This window comes from Chamaea fasciata, unplaced genomic scaffold (genome assembly GCF_029207755.1).
Source record: "Chamaea fasciata isolate MVZ Bird 193981 ecotype frontalis unplaced genomic scaffold, bChaFas1.0.hap1 SCAF_1, whole genome shotgun sequence".
NCBI classification, from domain to species: Eukaryota; Metazoa; Chordata; class Aves; order Passeriformes; family Sylviidae; genus Chamaea; species Chamaea fasciata.
In genome coordinates, this window is record NW_027094086.1 from 55939798 (window position 1) to 55950070 (window position 10273).

The 10273-nt window shown below is 35.6% G+C and overlaps 1 long non-coding RNA gene across 1 annotated transcript; it reads left to right on the forward strand.

Annotated features, from left to right (window-relative positions):
- The first annotated feature begins 291 nt into the window (after positions 1 to 291).
- On the forward strand, positions 292 to 3312 carry LOC136302203 (uncharacterized). The gene is made up of 3 exons (XR_010724016.1): positions 292 to 532; positions 1730 to 1759; positions 3228 to 3312. It is a non-coding gene; the product is annotated as an uncharacterized lncRNA (long non-coding RNA).
- Positions 3313 to 10273: the final 6961 nt, after the last annotated feature.

A 10273-nucleotide genomic window follows, 5' to 3' on the forward strand; every position in this document is an offset into this window, starting at 1 on the left:
ACTAGTACATTTCAAGACTTTGTATTTTTCAGCAGCTATTTAGCACTTGTGGAGACCTTCTATTGCGTTTACTCAGCTACTTAACATTAGGCAGGAGCAAGTATCTGTGCTGAATGTTTGCCGAGCCAGATCATCCAGTAAATTAAATCTGACACGGAGCCCCCGCCAGCACAGCACCTGCTCTTGCCAAGTGCAGCTCTTTATAAATGTGATGGGTTCAGTCTGGTGCCACCTGCGCAGTTTGGCAGCACTGCTGATTGCTCCTCACTCAAAGCTGCTCACCAGGAGCTCTTAGTCACCCCTTGAGAATCCATTGTGCAGCAGCAGAGTAGGATAGCAGACAAAGATTTACAAAGGCAGGACTCGAGGCCAACTTCCAAGAAGACATGCAGTGTCTGTAAGGCTCCTGAGAAGAGGCGACCAGAGGACAGCAAAGTTGAATCTCTGAGCACCAGAGGCGCTGGCAGCCTTTGCCCCCATGGGTCACTCATTGACAACAGAGAGTAGCTGCACTGCCTGAACTGCTGAGCAGGTGCTTCCCAGAGACCCATTCTCTGTGCTTTGTTCATTTGATATTTCTGATTCTTAATAGTTCATTTTCTGTTACTGATTTTTGGTAGTTGAGTGGTTTCTTAATAATTTAGCTTATTCTCAGCTAATAACTCTGTCTCCTTCCTCCTATTCTATCCAGCCCCTTCTCTTAATATTCCATGAAACTCCTTGGCCTGAGTCTGATCTTCATTCCCTAGAACACCAACTCTTTTCCTTTAAAAGATTCCTTGTGCAAGCAAATCATCTTATTTGCTGGACTTCCTCCTGTGGTTCCATACTGAGGAGCCCAGAATTTGACACAGAAGTCGAGGTGGTGTTGAGGGTCCACTCCTCTGTTATCCATACCATTGATGGAGAATTTTAATAAGGTTTGATCCAATATTGGCTCCTGGGGTATGCTGGCTCCCAACCAGACTTTGTTACAACTACTCAGAGCCCTACTAACTAGTTTTCAATCGACCATCACAGCCTGATCATCCAGCTCATACTTATCAGCTTCTCTGTAAGGCTTTCATGGGAGACAGAATAGAAAACTTTCCTGAAGTCTAGGTAGACAATACCTACTGCTCTCCCTTCTTCTACCAAGACAGCCGCTTTGTCAGAGAAGTGTATAGAGTCAGGCAAGAATGACTTCTCACTACTGAATCCAAGATGATATTCCCTATGACCTTAACCTTTGTGTGCCTGGAAATTGCTCCATCACCTTCCCAGGCACTGAGATGATCAATATATTTAGAGACCTTGCTATGTATTTTTTACAGTTATGCAACCTTTACATTCAGGGAATTGAATGTTTACATTTTAAACTGTAGTTTAAGTATCACTTTTTTTTTTACTCAGATTACATATGCAAAGACTCAGGAAAATGCACTGTAAGAGGGATTATACTAGGAATCTCTGAAATCAGAGAGCATTTAATGAAGTTTAAGGAGAAACTTCCATCCTAGAGGGGAACAATATAAAATATTCCAATACAGAGATATCAGTGCTCATTTTGGAATTTATAAAGACCAGTTACATGGACTGTTTCATTTAATATAACATGAGCAGAAGAAACATATGAGTCCATTTTGCCCAGTAATTTCCTAAATATTTACCCTATAAAATAATTTTGGAAAATAGTGTACTGTGTGGATTCAAATTATAATCCTTATCCTATTTTTTTTCTATGTTTCAGGTTTTTTATGTTTTCTCTACAGGAACTGAGGTAATGTATCACATCCAACTCTTAACGCTTCAATATGAAAGATACAGCACCTATTCCTTATACCATGTAATTAAATACAGTATTTCTCGTCTCTCTGCCAGCAGGAATACCAATTTACTTAAGTCATAAAATGGGAAAAATTCACTTAACAAGCAGCTATTTAAAAGTGGGCTTATTTATTCAAGGCATAGTAAACACTTGACATCTTTCTTAAGTGTTTTCCTTTGCATTTATTATCATAGCCTCAGTCAGACAGTTACTGTCCTCCCTATTGCTCAGCAGTTAACTATCTCTTGCTGGGTGAGGACATGCCTATGTAAAGCAGCAAGGATATATTATCCCTTATAATTCTCTGCTCACTTTCATATTATTCCATTAAGTTGTTTGTTTGGTTTTGGGTTTTTTGGTGTTTTTTTTTTTGGTTTTTTTTTTTTTGTTTGTTTGTTTTTTTGTTTTTTTTTTTTTTTCACAGTACTTACTCCCACATCCATCTTTAAAAATTTTACTTTTTCCAGCCATGCTTTTTTAAGAGAAGCTGATTTTCCTCTTCTTTGCTTTCAAGGAATATGAGGGAGAAACTTTACCAATGGCACAGAAACACCCAAGTTCGTTATATACAAGCCCAGGTGTAACCAAAACATGCACATGGAATTTTTCATTAACACTAGAAAATTATCAGACAATAGGCTGGTTTAAACTGCAACCAGAGATGCAGCGGTGGTTAGCTTATTGCAAGTGGTGTGTTTGAATGCCACCTGCACACAATTGCAAGAAGTAAATCTGCAGAAAGGCAAATGTTTCACAAATTGCTTGTTTCTGTTCTTCAGCTAAGAGTAGATAATTCATATAAACAGACAGTGGCAACATTTTCTTCCTTCTTACGACACATTTAGAAACTGAAGACATTTTCATTGTAAAGCAACAGTAACCTCAGTTATCAGTGGTGCACTCAGAGCTTTAGAGCAAGATTACAATACTGATGAGAGGAACACTCATTAGCACTCATTAAGGAATTGCACATTTATTATCTCTTATTCTCCTTCTCTTTATAGAAGAGGAGAAAGAAACATATGTGCCCAAGATTTAAGACACTGAAGTCAATCTCATAAACACAAATATTTTACAAACTGTGCATCATGATTAAACTTGGAACTTGTCTTGCTACTTAGCACTGTTGATTCCAGCTTTCACAAACATTATTATCCCAGGAAGTGAAGAATTTCTTTTATTCAAAGGAGACACGCACATTTCTCTCTGTCTGTGGCACGAGCAATGGGAGTACTACAGTCTTCCTTGGCAAAGAGTATATTACTTCACTGTTAACACTCACTTTAATGCAGAGTAGGTTGTTTTAAAAGATTAAATATTTCTTGATATTCTGCTGCATGTGTTAATTCACCACTCTTATGAGTATTTTGCCTGAAGAGCAGAGACTTTATCACAAAGTTTCTAATTATCTGTCCAGCAGAGCTGCCTCCACCACCAGCAGAAGACCATGTGCTTGAGGGCAACTGTGCACTTCGCAAAACAACATATAGCTTTGTCATCTCCCCCTGGCAGATAGCCTCTGCTCATGATGGTAATAGCAGACATGTTACCCTGACCTAAATGGGGTTTTCACTAGAAAAACCTTATGTTTTATGAATCAGGGGTCTTCAACTCAGTTTCTACAATAATTCCTCTGGAGTCTTTGCATGCATTGGGATGCTGCTCTGCTGTAACAGATTTATGCATAGTTCAAATAGAGCAAATGCCCTCAAATATATTTTGAATGAAGAAAAATCTTAACTTTGACTGAAATTGCAACCTCAGTCGGAACAAGCTGTCACCATCCAGACATTAGACAAGCTGATTTTGATCCCTCAGGGTTGTTCATTCAAAGAAGTAAAAATGCAAAAATATCTGAGTTTATGTGCTGACCTTTCCATCACACTAAGCCAAATTTTTTAGTCACCGACTGCTGTTTGTATCCTAAAGCTACCCTATGCTGCGGCCTAGGTTTATCAGGAAAGCAGTGGAGTCAGGCTGGCCATGAGTGGTGCTGTCTGCATATTCCTGAGCCATCTGACATACCAATACCATTGCTCCCATTCACTTTTCTACTTGTTCCCATAAGCTTGCAGAAGGGCATTATTTTGTATTTAACTGGGATTACAGAAAAAAATGTTCTCAGTTACTCAATAAGAAACAAATTAGATGAAGAGGAATAAATTTCTAGAAAAGTACCTGATAACCTGATAAGCATGTGTTTGCACAGTAAACAGAAGAAGGAAAACTACAGTATTATTATTGGATACATGGATACACTATGCAAGCAAGAATTAAAAATAATTATTAGCATTAAATAGTTGATTGCTGGATGGTAACTATAGTAAATATAAAAATCAATTCGTACTAATATTTGAACTCTACAAAGTGAAACCACTTTAGAAATTTGATTCAATTGCCCATAAATTTAAATTTGTTCTGTGAGTAATGAATACACGTACATCAATATTGCACTCAGAGCTGGAATAGAAATGAAAAAAACATCTCCTTCACTTAGTGAACAGACAGCGGGCAGCTTTTAGTTTACGCCCTCAGTTCCTAATAGAATAAGCAAATTAATAATTTCTTTAAAATATGGCACACAACCGTTATGTTTCATTATAAAATAAATAGAGGGTCTTGAAGTTTTTCTACCAATTGCCATTATTCAAGACATCTATCACCTTAAACCTGCCTGCTCAGACATTTTTTTCCCATAGAGATGCTTGAATTTTCCCATGTAGAGTTTTTATAAAAGCTCACACATACATATGTCACCAGCAGCAGTTTGATTCTATAGATGCTTGGGATGATTGATCGCTGAAACAGGACCAACCACAACAGCACCTAAGAAAGCAAATAAAAGCCCCCTAAAAAACACCTCACATGTGTACTGTATTTGGATGAAAGAAACAACAAATAATCTCTCTTGTTTCTAGAGGAGGCAGCATGGAGAAATAATCTGGAAACTAGAATATAAATAACAACCTTAAAAGGAAATAGCTACCTGGGCAGACCCCAGGGCAGTCTTTTTATCACACCTCTTCAAATCCTCAGATTTTCTCCATCCTCATAGTCATGGTTTAATTGGCAAAATTTAGTTAAATAGGTGAAGGGATGGAAGAGCTCTTTTTTGTTGAATACTAGTTCTCAATAGGCTAATTCTGCTTCCATAAAAGTTATGGCCCAATTAAAACACTAGAAATCACAGTTTTACACAAGGCCACATATATTTTACTTTCATCAGTAACAGATTCTTAGAAATGTTCTGAATTAATTTTTTTTTATAGATGAAAAATGAAGAAATTCTGAAGAAAAGCACATCAAATCATTTTCACTGAGATCTAGATAACTGTCGTGTTTTTAAAAGTCCTTGTATTGCTAACCTAAAATAAATTTGTGGTTTAAAATGGCTTTGGAATTTTGAGTGGGGTGTGAAAAATCAGAATCTATGTAATAGTTATTTTACTTATATATTAGAAAATGCAAGCACATTTTTTACAAGGGAAAACACAAATATCAATAGAAAGAAAACAAAAGGAATCACAAGTATCATCAGGAAGAAAAAAAAAAGCATGTTCTCAATCATCTCATAAACGATTTCCATGTTCTGATTAAAGCAAGTATTCGCTTTTAGTGTAATATTACCAACATGTTAATAAAGAAAAGGTTACATCTACCTCATTCAAGTTTTGACTTTATGTTTTCAAAATCTGGAATTAATTTTTTTTTTTTTTTTTTTTTTTTTTTTTTTTTTTTTTTGCTTGATGATTACTTCCCCATGGTTTCTTGAAGTAATTGTACAGTGTCAGTGTAATTGTATTAGTCTAACACAGAAGGTGCTACTGTTAAGCTCTTGATGCACAGGCACCATCTTCCCATGGCAGTATTTGAGTCTTTTTAGCATTACTCCAAGGACTACATGAACAACTGAGATAAACAAAAGTAGATAATGTGTTTAGTTCACCCACCCCTATACTAAAATTTCTAAGCTTGCTATAAGACACTGAGTGGTGCTGAACGTCGTAAGAGATGCTCTGGGCAAAATGGTTAATAAATATCTGTGATTTATGGCATACTGAACACATCACTGATAGCTACAGACTCCCATTTTCACATGTTAGCTTACTGTCTGTATGTATCATCCCCTGGATTGTTTCCTCAAGCTATTTCCCAATTCCTTTCTTTGAGTGTTCAATGTGTAAAGAATGTAAGTGCACAACACTGTAGGACCATCCATTTTCTAAGTGTCATCTCTGAAAGACTACTTTTTAAAGGTACACTTCAAACTAACTATAACTGTATAAATCATAGTCTAGCAAAAAAGAACTTCCCTAGTAGACAAACATATTTGAAATGTATCAGTTCATTGCAATGGTTTAAAGTGGAAAAAAAAATCAATAAAAAGAGAAAGGAAAATAAGAAAAAAAAAAAAGGAGAAAAGAAAATGAAAAGCAAACTTGAAATAATACAGTTTAATGAACAGCATCAACTATTTCTGTTTTCATTCAACACTTCTCTTACTTTTCAACTCTTGTTATTCTTTATTCAGTCTCTTACATCTGACCAGTAGAGAAAAAAAATTACATACAAAAACCAAATAATTTTTTGTGACAAATACCATGCATTTATACAGTCTATATTTCACCATATGATTATTTCTTGATCTGAAGCTTCATATATAAAATTCGATTTACCAAAGGGAGAGTAAAATAGAGTAAAAGCTGTAGTGTAGCTCTGCAGAGACTGTCTACTCTATTAACGATCAACTTCTCTCTCCATATAATGAGACTTACCATTCCCCTCACAGTGGGGTAGAAAGAGATGAAGACAGGAGGATTTATTTCTTCTCATTTAAAAAGGCTGTATAACACCTCTTAATCAAAACAAATGGCGACAAGTCTAACAGTAAACACAGTAATACAAGATTCACAGGAACAGTGACTTTAAGAAATAAAATGCTAAAAGGTGTTTTCTCCCTCTCATTTTAGCTTGTTTAGAATTATTTTTATTTAAGATTAACCACTAATTATTAAAATTTTGTAGATGAAAGGAAACATTTATGTATGTATGTGTATGTTAAGGTAATATGTACTAGCTAGTGAATGCCCGATGAGAGACTTTGGACTTTGCAGATATTATGTCTTGAAACACAATTATGTGACTAAAGCGCTGTGGTATAGAAGAAATATGTTTAAGAAAGTATGCAGTGGAGTTTCACAAGCACTAATATACAAATTATCAGTGCCTACTGACAATGTCTTGCATCTAATTTCTACTGAAATTTGAGAAATTTGGAAATCCTTGGAGGGCTCCAGTGGTTAAAAGAGTTCTCTATACATCTGATGTGCTTTGAATATCTCACGAACCATTTTAAAACGTCAAAAGTCTCTGTCAAGAGAAGAACTCAGTTAAGAAAGGATGCTGCAATTGAGATGTCTTAAAAGATTTTAAATGCAATGCATAGCTGAAATTTGTTCATTCTCCACAGTTTGTTATTACACAGATGTTTACAGCACAGCCTTGTTATGTGGTGTGTACTGTGCCATCTAGAGACGGAACACCAGCAAAGCACTCCTACGCTACCTAATCCCTGAGCAGGCCAGGTCCAATGACAGATCTCTTAGCTTATGCTCAATCTTTTGTCTCTGGCCCTGATGGATGTTGCTCTGCTTGGGCCAGCTGAAGCATAAAGGCAAGGACAGGATGATAACAGCTTGCTCAGTGGCACATCACAACACATCAGCATGGCACCGTCCTGCTTGTCATCCACGTTCCGCCTACACAGCGCTGCTCTCAAGAGTAAAGAGGATGCAGGATATAAGGAATGTCAGTGCTCTCCATAGGCCTATTGAATAGATAGAAACCCCACCAGATGGAGAAGATTAAAGCAGAGTGATGAATGGCTTAGGGGAAAAAAGATATACCTTGGGAGAGGATATTGATCACTGGTAAGGATCTGTGATGGGAGAACGAGGTAGAGAAGGTTGTGAAATAGAAAAAAAATATAGCAGAGGTTCAGGGTGAAAAAGGAAACTTTCAAGTAGGTGAAACGAGAAAGAGAAGGGAGGATTTAACACTTTGAAGAATAATTAGGATACAGAGATTGTATCAAAAAAAAGACATGACAAATTCTGTTCTGGTTTTGCGAAGGTGTGTTGGTGGAGCATATGTGAGAAAACTCTATCAGTAGTCCTTTCCTCAGTCTTTCTTGTAGTTTTGTTGGTATATTCTACTAGTTTCCAGTACTTTGTACTTCACGATATATTGGAGTTGTTGGTCTCTTTTAAGCTTTACATTGTTGTGGTTGATTACATATAGAGATGCATGTGTATGTATACATAAAATATGTAAGTCACAACAACAGAAAAAAAATCAGGTTGCTCACAAACAGATGTAATATATGGATTTTTGTAATGCTTTTTACATTAGGCTTGGCGAATACAGCAACTGCAATATTGGAAATATTTCTGGCACGTACAAGCAATGACATTTCTCAGAGATGAGAGATAAAGGAGATTTCATACCCTAATCTTCTCATGTCAAGCTGTTCGGAAAAGAAGAATCCATACGAAAATATAATTTGACAGATAAAGTGTTCCTACCATGTTCCATCATTTTTTCTTCTATGGCTAAATTTTCCTATCAGAAAAAAAAAAAGACATACAATACATATATGAAACAAAAGACTAATGGACTTTTATCACAGAACTGATCCCAGTACAGAAGTAAAGCTCAACCTATCAAGAGGTGAAACAAGCCTCAGTATATGTTTGTGAAAAAAACATCAATACAATAGGACTTTCACAGGCTTTTGTGAGAAAAAGTAAACCAGAGACACCAACATGTTTTAAAACAGTGGGACAGAGTGCACACTCCACTCCAAAATATTATTAGGCCTGCACAGTTTCCAAACATGCAGAAAAACACAGTTTGTAGCTCAGTATTCAACTATGCCCCCTCTTTACCATTTATACCTTGGTTAGAGGACTGGAAAAAAGAGATCTGGTTTGGTGTTTGTGTTTGGGTATGGTTCTATGTTTTGCTTTGTTTTGTATTGAGGTATCTTTTTGCTTTTTTCTTTTTCGGTGTTTTAGTTTTGTTTGGGGGCTTTGTTGTTTTGTTGGGTTTTTTTTTTTGTCATTTTGTTCCTTTCTGGTTTTGTTTGGTCTGGCTTTTAATGAACTCTTCTAAGGGAGGGAGATGATAGCACCAGAGGAAAGCATTCTTCAAAACATTGGAAACAGATTCTCAAAATAACCACAGTGAAGAACTTGTCTTCTTAACTAATAACTTTAATTACTGTCATAAACCAAAGGTTAGTTACAATTGACTCTGTACATAATGGAGAGAAAAAGTATGGATGTCCCAAAAAGTAATAAGGCGATTACTTCTGTGCACATGGCCTAATCATGTTCACACAGGTTAATTTGTTTTCTCTGTCAAGAAACCTTGCAAAACATCCAAAGTAAATCCAGAGGAAAAATTAGAAACAAAGAAAGGACTTGAAATGAGAAAAAGACCATTGTATTTTCTTTGATGAAAAAACCTTTATTCTCTGAAATGAATAATAATCTTCCTGATTTAGAGCTCTCAGATATGGGGTCCTTTCTCCGGAAATGATTCTCATACACACAACCAGCCAGTGATGATCCCTGTAGTACCAGCTCACAACCATTTCCTAAGAAGTTTTTAATGAACGTGTACAGATAGACAAAGAACTTCTAGAAAATTATTATTCAGACACTAAGTCCTATTCCACATAAAGTTATGTTTCAATTAGCTTCATAAAAAAATTAATTTCAACATTAATATTGATCAGTGAACAGTTTACTGTATACTGTGATTTTACCATGATTATGAAGCTATACTATGTTTTTATCCTGCATATTTAGATGAGGGCAAAATCAAGGATTTGCATAAGAGATTGGAACTTTAAATCCAATTTTATCTCCTTTTGGGTGGTTATCATTCCTTCCCTTTAAAAATGAAACTTCATTTTTGCATACCCTCTATCCTTTTACATTTGCATATGCATCATATTTCAATTTCTGAATAATAATTTTCCTAAAACTTTTTTGATTTTGGAAGCCTTACACATTTGTAATGCTGTAGAAGACTGCTAGGAAGGATATATAAATACATTGAAGGGGAGATCTTTAGAGTAATAGATTTCAAAATAGCAAGATTAAGTAGAATTAGATTAAATGATTGCTATTAATGTATGAAAAGAATTGCTATCCTCTTCCTTAGAGAGTCACCTTCTTTTTGACAGAATAATTTCATAGAGATTAGTCAAATATTTTAGTGGATTTCCTAATCTTTTCTACTAAATTTATTTTTAACTTACTTTTAAAGCATTGTGAGAATTAGAAACCCCAACAAAAAAATGTAGGGACAGAAATAATTTTTAAGAAGCAAGCATATATGACTGAGATAAAATGACCATTCAAAAGAGTATTAAATTATACTTTGTTTTCTTACAAA